The sequence below is a fragment of the Apium graveolens genome, chromosome 1 (assembly GCF_009905375.1).
Source record: "Apium graveolens cultivar Ventura chromosome 1, ASM990537v1, whole genome shotgun sequence".
NCBI classification, from domain to species: domain Eukaryota; kingdom Viridiplantae; phylum Streptophyta; class Magnoliopsida; order Apiales; family Apiaceae; genus Apium; species Apium graveolens.
Window position 1 is genome coordinate 207,209,972 of NC_133647.1, and position 18,631 is coordinate 207,228,602.

At 31.7% G+C, this 18,631-nt stretch overlaps 1 long non-coding RNA gene across 1 annotated transcript; it reads right to left on the minus strand.

The window, feature by feature from the left end:
- Positions 1–13,349: 13,349 nt before the first annotated feature.
- LOC141724628 (uncharacterized) lies at positions 13,350–13,983 on the minus strand. Its single transcript, XR_012576824.1, has 3 exons — positions 13,787–13,983; positions 13,621–13,657; positions 13,350–13,457 (listed from the first exon to the last, which is right to left on the minus strand). It is a non-coding gene; the product is annotated as an uncharacterized LOC141724628 (long non-coding RNA).
- Positions 13,984–18,631: the final 4,648 nt, after the last annotated feature.

The window sequence follows — 18,631 nt, forward strand, 5'->3', positions numbered from 1 at the left end:
ATAGAAATTATGTCGAACAAGAAAGTATATGGTATGAAACTAAGAGGGGAAAAATATTTTTAAATTTACAATTAAGGGTAATTAGATAATATATAATTTATATAAGTACGGGTAATTTTATAAAATTAGTGTGTATCAAAAAACAGCTATCGTAAATTTTAATGTTTTTATATAATGGTAATAGATATGTTATACATTTAGCCCAACCCACACATTAATAAGCCGACCCAGCCCATAACTCCGGTCAAATCCAGTCAAAAACCCTATTATCTCATTCATCCAGTTCTTTTTTTGTTCAGATCCGCCTCTATCCCTCTTCTCTTTCTCTTTTATGAGTTCTATCTTTTTCTCCTTCAATTACATCTCTCAAATCCTGACCAACACCGTATGTAATATAAGTATTACCAATCTCTCAAAATCTAGCTATTTCAATCTTTCAAATCTCTTAATTTGGTGATGGTAATGATGATCAGTTGTTACGTATGTGTATTCTTATATGTGTGTATTGATTTTAATTTGTGTGTATATAGACGACGAAGAGGTAGGAACAAGCATGAACATGGTTTCCTCTTCATCACAAGTCTTCAATCATAATTTTTAAGTATTTGCGATCCTTTGTTTTCATAGCATTTGTTAAAATACAAGGTCAGGTTACATTTGTTTGTGCAGTACCTTGTACATAACACAGTGCCTTAATTATATTAGTTTCTTGTTTTGTAAACATGTTTCGGTTAGTCTACAGAATGTACTTGAGTTTTGGTTATGGCTTATATAATCAAAGTTTCTTTCAAGATACAATTATTATTGTAGAAGGGATAACTTTTATATTTAATTACACCCCTCTAATCCTATATACTATATCGATAATGTGAACATTCAAGTATGTACGAGACTATAAGATTGATATAAATCACCGGCTTGTAGGTCACTGAATGAACCTTCAATCTGTGGCCTGTGGTCCTAACCTAACCACAGTAGGGGAAATTTTCAAATAAACGCCAAAGAATAAATTGTGTCATCCATCACTCAAGTTAGTAACTTTACTTAATAATTTGTTTAGTTTCTTGAATTTATGTAAAGGGCTGTTGGGAAATATAATGCTCATTGTGATGATTTTGGCATTCTTGATTATTTTTGCAGGTTGAAGATACAATTGGTCAAGTGCAAGAAGTGGGTTCCAGTGTTTTCGATGTTTTAAGCAAAGTTTTTGGAGCTGTTTCTGAAGCGGTAAATCCCGGGGTTGATGCAGCATTGCCTATCTTGCAGCAAGCTGGAGACCAGGCTGGGAAGTATGCTTTTCCTACAATTTCAGAAGCTTCCAAGAAAGCTCAAGAAGCAATAATGCAAAGCTCTGGATTTGATATGGAAACTGCTGCTAAGGTTTTCAATTTTCTTTCGATTTGATATTTTGCATTAGGAACTTCATATTTTCCTTTCAAATTTTCATCAAGCTTGCTACATGGTATATCCTTAATGTATTAGAAATTTGTGCTTTTTGTATGGAGCTCTGATCTTGAAATATCGCTAGCATTATAGTACGAGTACAGCGAATATCCCTTTTCTCTTGGTAGTAACAAGAAGTTGAGTGTTTGAGACTCAATGCAGGCATGTGTGTTATTAATCAGGATTAAGACCATGTAAAAATTTTGTATGTCTTTCAAAAACAATGTTGCAGTTGTATTTTGACAAAACTAATGTTCTTGAAAAGTAAATTAGAAGTTCAAGAATTAGGGGAAACTCGTCATTTCTTGGCAGGATGATATCATTAATTGTTGATAAATTGATTAGCATGTTTATCGTCATTCGTAACACATTGTTGAATCATATATATAGGCTGACCACTGCTCTGACTATAGCATCATCAACTGCTGAAACCATCATTTCAACCGACCTATGGTATTTGCAGGGACTGGCGGAGCATTATTCTTTGCATATTTGCTACTTCCTCCAGCTATAATTTTACGGGGAAACAGTACTTTATGCTCCAAAGTTTGATATGCAAACTGCAGACTTATGGCTATCTCCAGTAAGTTTAGGAAGATCACTTCCTATTTTCAATTGATATCTAAAATTCAACTTCAAAATATCAAAGAGGTTCTAGTGCATGCTTTAATAACTTGTTTTGGAACAGCTTATAGCTGCTTGTGCTGCGGGAGGAATTTGGTCTTACAACAAGCACAGACAAAGGACCAATGTGCACATAATGGCCTTAAACCTTGTTAAGGCCTTTTTCTGATTTTTTATTTTTGTTGACTTTGGGGTTTATTTGTTGTTATGGTCATTTCTAATTTGTCAGAGTAGTTTAAAATTGTTTGGTGGGCAGAAACGTCTTGAAAAATGCTGCCGGAAACTGGAAATCTCACCGGATTTGGTAAATTTCTAGTTTCCGGCGAGTTTTTTTGTCGGAAATTTCTAACTTACGACGCATTTTTCCGTCGTAAAATTACATTTTATCTTATAAAAAGTGGGTCCCGTAAAGTAATATCCGACAGTTTTTTCCGTCGTAAGTACAAAACTTATGACGTTATTTTTCGTCGTATTTTGGGGTCTTACGACGATATATTCCGTCGTAAGTAGATTTATTATTTTATAGAGTATGTGGGCCCCTACTTTCTAACTTGCGACGCAATTTTATCTTGTGACGAAAAAATGAACTTACTACTCGACCAAAAACGAAGATTTTTTTCGGTCGTAAATGGCTCAATTACGACGATTTCAGTTAAAAAAACCGTCGTAAATGGCCAGATTTGTTGTAGTGTTATGTGGGTTATTAATAGTCTAATAGTTTGATAGTATGTTTTATTGTTTATGATTTGATTTAGTTTAATATTTTTGTGTTGTGGCTTGTAAGTGATATGAACATGTTTGGATGATTGGCATTAATAATGTACGCAATGGCATAAGGGTTACACGAATTGCAGTAAAAATAAGTCTGGTAGATTATGACTAATAGCAACTATTTTTGCGATTAATAAACCAAAAAAATGACTACAATTTCTAGTGGGTAATACCGGCTGATTTTTATTAAATTACTTTTGGCCGATAAAGGCCATGTTACTTGTAGTATAGTCACACTTAAGTCACAGCTTATAGCATGGGTTGCATACAAATTTAAAAATGTTAATAAGTCAAAAATAGATTCATATCCTTATCTCTTTTTATAATTGTCTTGACTTTGCTGACACATTCAATAATATGAGTCACCGGAGCACTATTCTCGAAAGCACTTGTACTGAGTAATTCAAGAAGAAAGTCGTTTATCAAAGGATCATTGGCCTACAAGTTTATGTATCATTTTTTTTCATTTTTAATTAGGGTAAATGTAATAATATACAAGTTTTCAAGTATAAGCTAAATGAATAGAACTCTTTAGAATACTCTTATATGTAATAATTGATATCTCATGCCTGTCTCAAGAGAGACCAAGGCGGCTCCCTCTCGAGAAACCACGGCGGCTCCCCGTCCACATCCTTGCCTCGGAACCTTGGGTAGTTGAGAATACTTCTTGACCCAAAAATATCTTCATGACATTTTTAATATTTATTTTAAGTTGGCCAAGATGTTAAGTTGAAATTATTTTGTGCAAGGACAGGTTAAAAAAAGGAAGTTGCGTGTTGTTTTTGTATACAATACATTGGGCATGTTTCCCAAAAAAAAGTGAAAGTGTTTTTAACTAAATTTAAAGAAAAAGGAAGGTGCATATTGTTTTTGTTTTTGTATACAGTGTGCATGTTGCCCTAAAAAGTGCACATCACAAGTTTTTTGTCAATTTAAAGTTGAGGTAATTGTAACATCAGAAATTACCAAAAATACTAACTTTTCTAAATTTTTTTGCGATTTTACTATATTCAAATATAGTAACATTTATTCTCAAATATATATTACTGTTTTTATTCTAAAATTGTAGAAATTAAATTAAATTATACAAATTACAGTTCATATCCCTTACTTTGAAATCCGATTCAACATGCAGCATTTTTACCAAATCATTTAGTCATAATTGTTGTCTCCTACAATATATCTCATATTTCCTTTTCAAGAATAGATTAACTATGTTATTGAAGACAAGAATTTGGGCTAAAAATTTGACAAAATTTGGCAAAAAGGGTGCAATTTGAATGGGATTTCAAAGAAAGGGATGCAAACTACAATATTTGAAAGTAGGTATACAAAATTGATTTTTGGACAAATTTAAGGGGTGCAAAATGTAATTTTCTCTTGAAATAATTATGTAGTTAAGATTTTGTTTGTTTAGGTGCCTGGTTTTTTTTACATATTTTTTATTTGAAAAAAATTTATATTAAGTTAAATTAACTGTTATTTTAAAATTGATATAGTAAATATTTTGTTTGTTTAGTTCCCTTTTACACTTTATTAAACCTTAACCGTTTATAGTTTATCTAGCAGCAATATAGGGTTGTGGGTTTGTGTAATATACTCGGTCCATCTCATATTCTGTGTCACTTTTCCTTTTACAGAAGTCAAATTACCAACTTTTGACTAACGATTAAACATTACTCGTATATTATTTCAAAAAACTAAAAATTATATATTAAAGTAGATTAAATGTACTTTACTTACGGTGATGTAATTTTTTTATTTTGTTCAATTATAAATTATTAATAAATTTCAGTCAAACTTAAGTCAATTTGACCGACACAAATCCAAAGAAGACGCATAATATGAGATGGAGGGAGTACTTTTTATACTTTGATTAGCCTAAAGTTTGATATTTTGTTTAATCATAATATTTGAGTTAGGGTTGTAGATTTAAAGGTGTAGGTGTTTAACTATTAGGAAATAAATTTTAGTTAAAGTTGTAACATTTGAGTCACAAATGTATATATTTTGAGTTAGAGTTATAATATTTGAGTCAAGGTTGTATATATATGAGTTAAATGAATATAATGATAACCAGTCAAATTTTATATTTAAAAATGGCGGGAAATTGACCCATACTTTTAAAATTTTCAAAAGAAAGTGAGGGAAATTTCCCGCCATTTTCGAAGTTATATTTCAATAGAATTTGGTTATATATAGGATTTTTCAGAATTTTATTTTTTAATAAAAACTTTATTCAATTGTTAGTGAATATTTTGAAATTATGAATATGGGATAAAATTAAAGTTTTCCAGATAAAAAAATTTATATCTGAAAAAAATAATTTATGCGCCATAAGAATTTTCAAATTTCTTTATTTTTTAGAAAAATAAAATTGATGCTAGTTAGTTGTACTAGTCAAACTGATGTTTGACTTTTAAAATTGCAAACCAAATAAAATTATTTTGATCTAAAAATTTGGTTATATCATTAATATGTATATCTATTGATATTGGTACGGTTGGATCGATGGATACTTTTAAAAAAAATCGAAACACGAATTCGGGACCAAACACTAGGTAGTTTTACTAGTCAAACTGATGTTTGACTGTTAAAATGACAAACCAAATAAAATAATTTTGATCTGAAACTTTGGTTATATCATTAATATGTATATCTATTGATATCCGTACGGTTGGATCGATGAATACTTTTTAAAAAAAATCGAAACACCAATTTAGGACCAAACACTAGGTAGTTGTACTAGTTAAACTCAAGTTTGACTGTTAAAATGATAAACCAAATAAAATTATTTTGATCTGAAACTTTGGTTATATCATTAATATGTATATCTATTGATATCCGTATGGTTAGATCGATGAATAATTTTTTAAAAAAAATCGAAACACCAATTCAGGACCCAACACTAGGTAGTTGTACTGGTCAAACTGATGTTTGGCTGTTAAAATGACAAACCAAATAAAATTACTTTGATCTAAAACTTTGGTTATATCATTAATATGTATATCTATTGATATCCGTACAGTTATATTGATGAATACTTTTTAAGAAAATATCGAAACACCAATTCAGGACCAAACACTAGGTAGTTTTGTTAGTCAAACTGATGTTTGACTTTAAAATGGTAAACCAAATAAAATTATTTTGATCTGAAACTTTGGTTATATCACTAATATGTATATCTATTGATATCCGTATGGTTGGATCGATGAATACTTTTTGAAAAAAAATCGAAACACCAATTCAAGATCAAACACTAGGTAGTTGTGTTAGTCAAACTGATGTTTGACTTTCAAAATGGCAAACCAAATAAAATTGTTTTGATCCGAAACTTTGGTTATACCATTAATATGTCTACCTATCGACATCCATAAGGTTGGATTGACGAAAAATATTTTTTAAAGATTTTTTAATCATCAAACCTTGAATATTTTCACCAATAAGATATAAAAATTTATACTAAATTTCACTACACACTAATATTGGTGGAATTTATAATAAAATCAGCCAAAATCATACTTAGTTGTACCAATATAAATATCTATTGACATCCGTACGGTTGGATCGATAAAAAATATTTTTAAAAAAATCAAAATACCAATTCAGGACTAAACACTAGTTAGTTGTACCAGTCAAACTGATGCTTGACTTTATTATCGATTGAAAGATATAATTTTATCGATAATTCTATGTATATTTTTAAAAAATAATATTTATGTTTTAATAAAAATTTGATTTTTAAGTTCTCATCAATAGGATACGAATTATACTTAGTTTTATATCAATTTGATTTATCTCCGATAAATGGTTTACATTATTTTTTTTAGCCCGATGCTCAATCACCGACCAAATAAAACTACTTATTTTTAGTTTATTTTTTTAAAAAAATCTGGATCAATCAGATAATTTTGATTTAGAATGAATAATTAGAATAAATGATTTTGTTTTTGTTAGTCGAATCTTATCCCATGTCACATTATATCAACTAAATCTTAATAATTATATTTAGTTTGCTTAAATTTAATTTAGCCCGAAGTAACAGATTAGAAAAATATAGAATTCGATATGAATTAAAATTTAAATTGGTAGAAGAAGTTGAATTTAATACAAATTATAATGATATAGAGTTCGATATAAAATAGAATTAAAATTGGTAAAATAATAGAGGAAGTTCACTTCAATATCAATTAGAATTGATCGACCGAATAATTAGAATTAGAATAATTAAGTAAGGCTATTTAAGTAATTTCAGAAAGTACCGACCGACAACTACCAAACTTTTAATATTTCGTCTATTATAATATAGTAAAGATAGATTAGTCAAATAATTATACTATTTTAAATTTATAATGAGTTGTTAAAATAAAATATATAAATTTAGAATATTTTAAGAAAAGGATTAAATAATTATACTATTTATGTCGTAGAAATTATAAAGTATTTCAATTTTTGTAACATGAAATTTTGGAAGTTAAAAAATTAACACTCCTAAATTCAACCTAATACAATTGAATGTAGTGCCATATCATGGATCCGCGTCAATTAAATTTGACGGAGCAGATTCAAACACCAAAACCACTGAAACAACAATCCTATGGTTAGAATTTATATTTTAGAAAACATGTTGAATCAAAGCAAAAAGAAATTATAAAACTTTTAGACCAAACCCCCCCACCCCTTCCCTTCCCTTCCCTCACTCACGCAGCCCCCTTCCTCCTCTGTGTAATTCATCAAGCTGCTGATTTAGTTTTCATCAATACATCAGTACAACATGTTTGTATAAAACCTTACTAACAAAACACACCTTAAACCCGCGATAAACAAGCCCTTTCTTATGCAACCGGGAGAAAACCCACCAAACGGACTCCACAAACTTCAAATCCATAGTCTTATAATCATTCATAAAATCAATCCAGCGTCCGGAAGCTTCAGAGTGAATACGCTTTGCTCTAGTTGCTTTTCGGAACAACTTATGGAAGATGGAAGGAGGTGGAGGTGGTGGTGGACAAGATGACGCTGGTATACTTTCCTGGGAGGCGGAGACATAATGTTATTTTGCTTCCTATATGTTGTCTAATGCATTTTCTTCTTCTTTGCGTGTTTATACAAAGAAGCAAATATCTATGATTGAGCTGTTATTCATGCTGTGGAGCCTTGGTAGACGACTGAGCTGGACCAAGTACACAAATATCTACCGGAATGACCTTGACATTACAAAAGTACCTATGATTATCCTTGTGCGAACCCACTTCTGCCCGTACTTGGCAACACAATAAGCATCAGTTGTTGCTCTGCCATCTTTTGTTTTCATTGGTGATAGTCCCTGCACATTCAAAGTTCCCACCTCAAGAATCCCGATAGTGGACTTCCACACCTGTTTTGCAGTCGGTCTAAGATCGCTACTATAATGCGTAGATCCATCCGGAACATGATAACCACCCTCCAAACAGATTCTCAAATGAATCTTACTGGAAAATTTGATCCCCTACTTCTTGTCCCTCTCGGTAATAAAAACAAAACCACCACTACTAGAAAAACGGGATCAGACATCGGTTCAGAACCGATGTTAAAAAAAATCTGAACCGATGTCTTCGCGTGTGATGTTAAATGTCATTAGCTTTTGACATCAGTTAATAGCCGATGTCTATTACAGTGCTATACATCGGTTTTAAGATTAAATATGATGTCTTTGCAACAAATTTCATCTTATATTACATTATTTTAAGGTGAATATGAGTATATTATGAGGTATTTATCCATTAAAACATGAAACCTACAAGCTCTAAAAGCCATTTATTAAAATTCTTTCGAACAAACCGATGTGAAATGCTAGATCAGACATCGGTTAGATAAGTTGGTCGATGTGAAATGTTTAATCAGACATCGGTTAAATTAGCCCCCGATGTGAAATGATGGATAAGACATGGGTGTTCTTCACGAAACCGATGTTAAATCTTTTTGTTTAACATCATTCAGTTTCTCTAACCGATGTTATTTGACTTAAAATACATTGAGTTTCTTTTCAGAACCGATGTCAAATGACTATTTCACATCAATTTTTTTAGTTCTTTTTCATTTAATATTATTTTACCTGATGTCTAACTTATATTTTTTACATCGTTTTATATTTACCAATGTGATGTTAATATTTTGTATATTGCATGCCATCCTGATACTGTTCACATCCAATGAACCAATTACATTTACAAACAAAAAAAATACCAAACAATGCAATATAAACATAAGCTACCATTATCTGCAATAGAATTCAATTGCAAGTTCATAAATCACATCAATACAAAGAGTTTCTACATAAATCTCACGAAAGTATACTAACTATCAAGCATATCAATGGCTCACATAAGACTTCGTGAGCAGTTATTCTCTGTTTAGGAGACCTGTCAAGCATCTTCCTTATTAGATCTTTTGCACCGTCTGAAATCGATGGCCATGGTTCAGATTTAAAATCTATATTTCCTTTCAAAATCGCTCTGAAGATTCCAGAGTCGGTTTCTGCCAAAAATTATACGAACAAAGAGGAATATCATCAACTGCCACAATTACTACACACAGGTAAAAACTCTTAAGCTCAACATGTGATACTTTTAACTCCTAATACCTGCCTAGAAAGGAGGAACTCCACATAGTAAAATATATAGAATAACGCCAGCACTCCATACATCAACTTCAGGTCCATAATATTTATGCAACACCTCAGGCGCAACATAATAAGGACTTCCAACAACTTCTGTAAGATACTGACCTGGTTACGAAACATTAAAATTAATACTTGAAACTCATAATTCCCAACGATTACCAAATCAATTAACTGATAAGTAGTTGACTTCAAAGCACAATGACTTACAAGTGTCTCAAAGACCATTCGAGCACATACTCTTCTTCTTTTTTTTTCCAAGATCGCATTCAAGCTGATATTTATTGACTGGTGGCTTTCTACAACGGGAGTGGTGGACGATCTATTTTTAAGAAATTTAGCCACAGCTCTGCACTCATTCCATGAAGACAACAGACCAGTTCAAACACAGGAAAGTAAATAAAAAAATGGAAATATTATAATGGCGAAAGGGTTTTTTATTTTACTATGTTACCTTGTCCTTGCAGATAAGGGTTCTACTTCGGATTTTCCAGATTTTTCGTGTAAAAAACAGTCTGGAGTACTTTCCTGCAGCCCTGTTTGAATATGTGTAACACTGTCTAAGTAACAAAGTGATATTATGTAACAACATTAACCAAAATACTAATCAGCCTACCAGTTGAATTGTTATTATCTTGAGCCAGAAAAGATAAATCCTACCAAAAAAAAAGAATATCCGAATCAGGAGAAAAATATATAAAAATCACTTCAAAAAAATACCGGGATAATGAAAATGCAGGTCACAAAACTCAATATAACCAATTTACATTTTGCAAATCTAAATCTTAATGGATCACATATAATTGACCTATATAGATATTGTTACCCTGCATGGCTCTCCAAAGCCCTCTATATATTTTAGTTTTGTTACCTACATTAATTATGAATTTTGAAATTGAGAGAATTCAACTCCGAATTCAAGATCAAAAACGCTAAAGCTGCAGTAGGAACAAATTAGCAAAAGTTATAAACTTACTCCATCATCAGAATTCCTCAGCTCTGGAGCATCAGGACCAGAAGACATCCATTTAGAGATCTAATTAAAAGATGCCCAACAAATTTAAGTGAAGAAACTAAAAAAAGGGAGCCACCAGTCAACAAAGGTTCAAAAAAGATTGCATCTTTTTTTAGCCTCTTGTTCAACCTCCAGCTGGCAAGAGCATCTCGGGGGCGTTCCTTTTTGGTACGGAGTATGCCATTACAATCAATAATCCTCTTCTTCATAAGCCTGAAACACATAAAACAAAACCAAAAAAAGAATTAAAAGGACTGTTTTCAACTATTTTGAAAGAAAAACATGGACAATACCTGTTGCTTAATATTGTTATGTGATCATAATGATGACTTTGGATCCTTTGCTCCGGCATTGTTTGCTGAGGTGGTGGAGTTGAATGGATCTCTAATGTAGGTGATTTATGGCCTGCAGTTGAAGGAAACAACATGACTTCTTTATAAAACAATTTGGATCATTAAAGTAGATTATTTTGAAAATTTTGAACTTACTACAGACATTATCAGAGTTTAAAAATTCGAGATCCTGCTCTGACATGACAGAAGTCGGTTGTTGGTGCTGCTGAGGTGGAGGAGAAACTGCAGGAACCAACTCATCAGCTAGAGTATCGGCTTCTGTTTGTTCCATTATTTCTTCCATTAATTCCCAATCTGGTTCCAATCTGTCTTCACTTTGGTCTTCTCGGATTAGATCATTTTCAGAAAAATACTGAAGGGAAGCATCGCTCCTGATTTCAGTTCCCGGGTAACTTATAGAACCGTGGTTGTCACTTAGCAAATCAAGCCTCTCCTGATTAGAAGGATCAGGTTGTTCAGCACTGCTAGTTGCACCCACACGAGGGACAGAATAATCTGGGGAGCTTATAGAATTTCTTGCATTCTGTATTGAAACAAAATTACTAATTGCAAAACTTAATTATATAGATCAATACTAGAAATTTAAGGATATGTAAATAGTGGTACCTGATCAAAAGAAATAACCATATCTTGTCCTATCAGATTGTGATGATCTATAAAATGACAAATTTTTTAGTCGATATATTGCATCAATAATAATTATTCAATGACACAAAAAATGTATTATCTGAGTATGCAAGCATATATACATCCTCATCACCTTCAAGAGTTATCTCTCTGGGGTCCTTTCGATGATTACTTTGTAAGCTGATTAACAACAATTAATCAGGTTCTCATAGATCACTAAAGATGCATCTGTGCAAAAGAGTCTAGTGCTTCTCTGGAAAGCCCATTCATCGCCAAACCAACAATCATGACACTCCAGGCCAACATGGATTTTATGGAAATGTCGTCAAATGACTTCATAGCTTCATCTGGAGCACCACACTTGCTGTACATATCCATTAAAGCTACTTCAACTTCCTCGCCCATGATGTTCTATTTCTTCATGATAGAATGAACTGATTCACCTAAATTCACTACACCTGCAAAGCCACAAACAGCTAGAAGACTACTTATTGTTATTCTATCCTGCCTGATATATGCTAATATCATCTCTTTAAACAACTCCAAAGATCTTGTGAAGTTCTTGTTTTCAACATACCCTGCAATCATACAGTTCCACAAAACCACATCTTTCTCTGGCGCTCTTCTAAACAAAACTTCAGCAACAGCTAAATCATTCCCCGCGATGAATTCATTAAGCATCACATTCCAGGCAGTTACATCCTTTTTAGGCATTCGATCAAAGAACACACTCGCACTTTCCCAATCACCTTTCTGCATATAGCCCTCTATCATAGACATCCATGAAAAAATCGTCTTCATGTCAATCCCATCAAACAATTTCTCAGCCGAATCCATATCTCCAGACTTAACATACATATTCAGCAACCCATTTCCCAGATTCTCCGAAACCTGCAGATCTTTCTTCACTATATACAAATGAATCAGCAATGTTAATAATGCTCTGCATAAACAGGGATTTTGTAGCATCATCTTTTTGTCAAAATCATATAAGGTATTTAACAAGAGTGTGAATGTTTTGAGGCGTATCTGTAATAGAATCAGCAAGCAAAAGAGAATTAACCTTTTATGTTTTATTTGACACATCTGGACCAAGACGTAACCATGCCGAGTACACAAGAGATTCATGAATGGTAACATGTGGAGAATGGATATCGTTCTGTTCACAATAACCACTGACACGAGCAAAAGTTGCTTGGTTCTTTGGATAACCTGAAATGCTAATACTTCCTTCGATATACCCTCCGGTTTTTCTTCCCACTAATACATCCATCAACATGGTCTTTCCAGCACCACTCACTCCCACTAATGATGTCAAAACACCAGGCCTGAATGCACCACTCACATCTCATAGCAATTGGAGACGGTGCTCTGTGATTCCTTGACTCTTCATTTCCTGAACAAACGAATGGTTTTACTGTGAGAATCGTTGACCACCATATGTTCTGCTCTCATAGAAAAATAGCATATTATAATATCAATTTAAAGGACAGGTGACTTACATGAGGCATATCAACATAGTAATTCACATTTTCAAATGCAAGTGAGAGGGGCTTGAAAGGAACATCCATTCCTCTTCTGTTATCTTTATCATAAGTGAAGTTTGTGTGACTTGGAGTGTTCCGTACACTCATATCTACACATGTGGTAGTTCGCCAGCTAGTATTGACATCTCACTATAATAATATTAGCAAAAAGGAAATACCAGTCAAAATGTTGAATGTATTAAGAGACTTGGTTACATGTAATATCATACCTTTATTCAGAGGAGCTGTAGACGCTGTGCTCCTGTCAGTAGACTTGTTCTTTTTCTTAGTGTTGGCATCCTTATCAACAACAGACTTGGAACTTTCAAAGGGTGCATTCTTATGGTACAAACATCCAGCCACCACCCACACATCAAAGGAAAAACACCAAGTTACAACAGTCCAAATGACATAGCTCCCAATGATAAAAGCATAGAGATCTAATACAAAAAATATAGAGTTAAATGTGTTATTAACACCTAAACTTAATAGCAGAACATAATAGAATAAACCAAATTGAACATACAAATATAAATATACACCGACAGATCTATATAAATACACAATGGATGTAAATAAAGTTAAAAGAGAGATATATGTTACCGATTGAAGGTTGGTTTCAAGCTCCAAAGCTTCAGGCCTATAAACAAAAGCTTCATTAAAATCAAAACGTAAAATTTTGAAATAAATTTAAAATTGACATACATAATCAAACCAAATATTTGCTTTCTCGGCTCGATTTTCAGCTACTAAATTAAATAATACTAACAATTTCTAGCCCGATTTATGACGGAAAACTCCTTCCCTTTCTTCAAAGCATCGTCAATCGCTTTCACCATGGCCGAAATCTAACCTTTACCAATCAATTTTACATAAATCGAAGCTTCCATCAAGATATAGATAGGGAGACGGAAGAGAGTGGAGAAAGAGAGAGACAAATCTCGATTCAGTGATTTTGTATTAGGTTTAAATTAGGTTTACAAGAAAGTAGCGGTAAGAAAGGAGACAGAGAGGGATAGAAAGAGAGAGAGGGAGAGAGAGAGAGAGAGCTGAAGGAGATGAAGTTCGATATTTGAGAGAGAGAATTAGGGTTTTTGAGATAGAGCGGTGGTCTGAGAGAGAGACAGCAAAGAGAGAGAGCCGCGAGTTTGAGAGAGAGGGAGACTCAAGGTTTGGGGGAGAGAGGGAGAGAGATAAAGATGAAGATAGAGACAGAGATAGAGATGTATGGGTGTGTGAGTAAAGGGAGAAGGGGGAAATAATTTTTCAACTTTTTTGTTACGGGGGAAAATTTGGGTACTCAGCGGGGGAACTGAAATATTTATTTAGTCATTTTTTAGAAATGGTTATAGATAACGGTTAGCATAAATAACCGATGTTGAAGTGAAAAACATTAATTTGTTATTATTTTAAAATTGAACATAGACAACGGCTACTATGTAAAACCGATGTTAAACAGGCTTTTAACATCGCTTTTTTCTAAACCGATGTTAAACAGGCTTTTAACATCGGGTGCATTACATGCCGATGTCTAAGCACCGATGTCGTATCTACTATTTCTAGTAGTGAACACAAGATAATCTTGTGTTATTATCAGTTATTTGTAACCTTGTTTTGGTCGAGTTTAGAGCTGTCGGAAAGTGGTCTGATACTTGAAGCTCGCCGGAAACTGGAAAATGAATCTGGAAATTTTCCAGTTTCCGGCGAGTTTTTTTTTTAAAATCTGATTTTTGGTTTTTCAACTGAATACAGTCGAATTTTGAATCGTATTTTCAATCATATACGGTCGAATTTCACTTTTGGGGGGGCTTTTAAATTTTCCAGAAAATTCAAATTTTTGTGCGGGATTTTTAAATTTCAATTGAAAATTTGAATTCGACCGCCTTCGGTCGAATTTGGCCGGTCGAATTTAAGCGGTTGTATTTATCCGGTCATAATTTGTAGGTCGAATTTAGTTAAATACGACCAAAGTTCAAAATTCGACTCCCTTTATTACAACCGATTCAAAATCGGTCGAAATTAAGTAAATTCGACTGTGGACGGTCGAATTAAGCTAAATTCGACCGATTTGTTTCAGTCGAATTTAGCCTTTTTTCTTATAGTGTAAAACAAGCTCTTTATGGTCAAATGTGCACTGTTTCTAATTCTGGTTTAATTCCAAGTCTTAGAGTACGAAATTATAATTAATATGTTGTAAAGAATAAAAGAAATGGAGTCTAAGATAAAAGGAATAATAATAGGAAAATGTTTGGTGCATAAAATTGTATACAAAATTGTGTACAAAATGATATGTGTTTGGTTTTAACTGGAATGACACATGTATTCACATCAACAGCCCCAATTAAAATATCCCAAATCAATTATGTGGGTTATTAATAGTCTAACAGTTTGATAGTATGTTTTATTGTTTATGATTTGATTTAGTTTAATATTTTTGTGTTGTGGCTTGTAAGTGATATGAACATTTTTGGATGATTGGCATTAATAATGTAAGCAATGGCATAAGGGTTACACGAATTGCAGTAAAAATAAGTCTGGTAGATTATAACTAAAAGAAACCATTTTTACGATTCATAAGCCAAAAAAATGACTACAATTTCTAGTTGGTAATACCGGCTGATTTTTATTGAATTACTTTTGGCCTATAAAGGCCATGTTACTTGTAGTATATATAGTCACACTTAAGTCACGGCTTATAGCATGGGTTGCATACAAATTTAAGAATGTTAATAAGTCAAAAATAGATTCATATCCTTATCTCTTTTTATAATTGTCTTGACTTTGCTGACATATTCAATAATATGAGTCACCGGAGCACTATTCTCGAAAGCACTTGTACTGAGTAATTCAAGGAGAAAGTCGTTTATTAAAGGATCATTGGCCTACAAGTTTATGTATCATTTTTTTTCATTTTTAATTAGGGTATATGTAATAATATACAAGTTTTCAAGTATAAGCTAAATGAATAGAACTCTTTAGAATACTCTTATATGTAATAATTGATATCTCATGTCTGTCTCGAGAGAGACCAAGGCGGATCCCTCTCGAAAAACCACGGTGGCTCCCCGTCCAAATCCTTGCCTCGGAACCTTGGGCAATCGAGAATACTTCCTTGACCCAAAAATATCATCATGACATTTTTAATATTTATTTTAAGTTGGCCAAGATGTTAAGTTTAAATTATTTTGTGCAAGGACAGGTTAAAAAAAGGAAGTTGCGTGTTATTTTTGTATACAATACATTGGGCATGTTACCAAAAAAAAGTCAAAGTGTTTTTAACTAAATTTAAATAAAAAGGAAGGTGCATATTGTTTTTGTTTTTGTATAGGAGTGTGCATGTTGCCCTAAAAAGTGCACATCACAAGTTTTATGTCAATTTACAGTTGAGGTAATTGTAACATCACAAATTACCAAAAATACTAACTTTTCTAAATTTTTTTGCGATTTTACTATATTCTCAATTCTTTTCCAAAAATTCGGAATCAACCAAAATCAACCAAATCAAACATATATGCAACTAGTGGAATGGTGTTTTTTTGGTTGCATGTACTTGCAAAAACTAGTTCAGTTGATTCGAGTTTCCAAAAACCATATTTTTGCAAAAAAAATGAAAAATAGTATTTTTTACAAATAAAAAAATATTTTTGCAATTTTTAAAAAAAATAACCGTATTTTTACAAAAATATTATTAGACTTGGGTATTTTAAAAAAACCCTTGTAACATTTATTTTCAAATATATATTATTGTTTTTATTCTAAAATTGTAGAAATTAAATTAAATTATACAAATTACGGTTCACATCCCCTACTTTGAAATCCGATTCAACATGCACCATTTTTACCAAATCATTTAGTCATAATTGTTGTTTCCTAGAATATATCTCATATTTCCTTTTCAAGAATAGATTAACTATATTATTGAAGACAAGAATTTGGGCTAAAAATTTGACAAAATTTGGCAAAAGGGGTGCAATTTGAATCTGATTTCAAAGAAAGGGATGAAAACTGCAATATTTGAAAGTAGGTATACAAAATTGATTTTTGGACAAATTTAAGTGGTGCAAAATGCAGTATATATTAAGTTAAATTAACTGTTATTTTAAAATTGATATAGTAAATATTTTGTTTGTTTACTTCACTTTTACACTTTATTAAACCTTAACCGTTGATAGTTTATTTAGGAGCAATATAGGGTTGTGGGTTTGTGTAATATACTCCCTCCATCTCATATTATGTGTCACATTTCCTTTTATAGAAGTCAAATTTACCAACTTTTGACTAACGATTAAACATTACTCGTATATTATTTCAAAAACTAAAAATTATATGTTAAAGTAGATTAAATCTACTTTCGGTTGATGTAATTTTTTTATTTTGTTCACTTATAAATTATTAATAAATTTCAGTCAAACTTAAGTCAATTTGACCGGCACAAATCCAAAGAAGACGCATAATATGAGATGGACGGAGTACTTTTTATACTTTGATTAGCCTAAAGTTTGATATTTTGTTTAATCATAATATTTGAGTTAGGGTTGTAGATTTAAAGGTGTAGGTGTTTAACTATTAGGAAATAAATTTTAGTTAAAGTTGTAACATTTGAGTAACAAATGTATTTATTTTGAGTTAGAGTTATAATATTTGAGTTAATATTGTATATTTGAGTTAAATGAATATAATGATCCTCCGCCAAAGAAAAGGTTGTTAGGGCAGAATGCTTATGAGGTGATTTGGTTATCAATGTTAACCCTACTTTAATGCGCCTTGTCCATATACCCTACCGTTATGTAAAAACAAGTTAACTATTTCATGAGCCCTGCAGGTAAAATAGTATATGTAACAAATTACCAAATTTAAATAGATGTAAAATTTTACACTAATTATAAATTTCAAAGCACAAATAAAACTACCAAATGAAAACAAAATATATACTGTATAAGTTAAAAACTATAAAGATTCTAAATAAGCATATTATAAAACTGGCCACTTACTCAAAATTAACTGTCAAAAATTAAGGGTCATTCATTTCAAAGTAGAACATAATAAAAATTAAAACAAAAATATATCAAACACAATTATTATTATTTTCCCCTGCATATATTTGTTACAAAATATTAAATACACTTGATTGCAGATGAAAAATAAATGTTATACACTAAACCAAATTATCTATTAAATCATTTTATTTAAATACAAAAATTGTAAAAAAAAAGAAACTAAATTAAATCAGTAATTATCAAGCCAAGTTTGGTGTATTTTGCAGAACTAAAAAAATTGAGGAGAAAAATGTTTATATTTCCCATGGATGTTGCATTTCTAAATATAGGAAAGTTAAAAAGTGATATATAAGTTGGTGATGAAAAGAATATTCTTATATGCTATGATATTTTTAACTTTTGATTGTTATAAAATGTCACATTAAACTTGAATTTGTGATACTATTGTATATTTAGATTGGAAAAATAAGTAGAGTGCAAAATCAAATTTAAACTTAGGACCCGGTTAATTTAAGTCAATTATTAATCATTCTGTATAATTTACTTTTGTTATTAATTTGATGAAAGTCATTTTGTTCATTTTATACAATTATTAGTTATATGAAATCACAATTGGA